We start from the raw sequence: 896 nt of genomic DNA, 5'->3' as shown, positions 1-896 counted from the left end.
GCAGGGTCTCGACGAGGGACTGAATGAACCCAGGGCAAGCTGTGAGCTACCCTGGCATTGGAATGGGCCAGGCCAAAGTGCCACGATTCTTAACTATAAGTTAAGAGCTTGATTATAGACAAATGTTGTCATGATCCAAAAGTAATGATGAGACTAGGACCCTGCTAGGGAGAGGAAAGATTATCTGGCCTGAGCACTGTAGTCTGAGATAGAGATGGCCCTAGGAGAGCAATTCTATAAGTTTAAGGTATTTCTTACTGTATTCATACAAAACGATTTATATTATGTATGCTTATGTTTGTTGAACAAGGAGAGGAGAAAGACACCCAGGGGATTCCGTTCTAGGGTGGGTCAATCTGATAATGAGAATCTGTCCTAGAAGTGGCTTTCCCAGAGGAAAGAACTCTACCCCTATTGATTGTGACCACACCTATGTGTAATTGTTACCCCAACCCCTCATGGTTTTGGGGTTTAACTAGACTGTAAGAGTGAATCAGGATCCAGACTCCAGAAGGATAAGGAGAAAGGGAATCCAGATCCAGATTCCAGAGCCAGAAGGAGAATGAAGGGGGATCAAGGAGGAGAATGAAGTAGCATGGCGGAGGAAGAAGCAGGAGGAGAATCAGAGGAGAATTGAGATGGCAATGGAATAAACTGCAACTGATACCAACCAGCCTGGCCCTTGTTCCTTCTTTCGCCTGCCCATCGCCATCGACTTCCTTGGGGTGGGGGAACTGGCGTGAGACTGCAGAAAGCAGGCGGCGGGAGAGATAGACTGCCGCTGCTCCTGTCTTTTCTGAGTTTACACAAACACCAATGAAAACAAACCCTTATAGTCTGTCTGCAGAACTGAATCTACCAAGCAGAGGGTCAGGGAGAAGGAACAGATAATAAGG

The sequence above is a fragment of the Sorex fumeus genome, unplaced genomic scaffold (assembly GCF_029834395.1).
Source record: "Sorex fumeus unplaced genomic scaffold, SorFum_2.1 ptg000081l, whole genome shotgun sequence".
Classification (NCBI taxonomy): Eukaryota; Metazoa; Chordata; class Mammalia; order Eulipotyphla; family Soricidae; genus Sorex; species Sorex fumeus.
Note: the sequence above shows the minus strand (reverse complement) of the source record.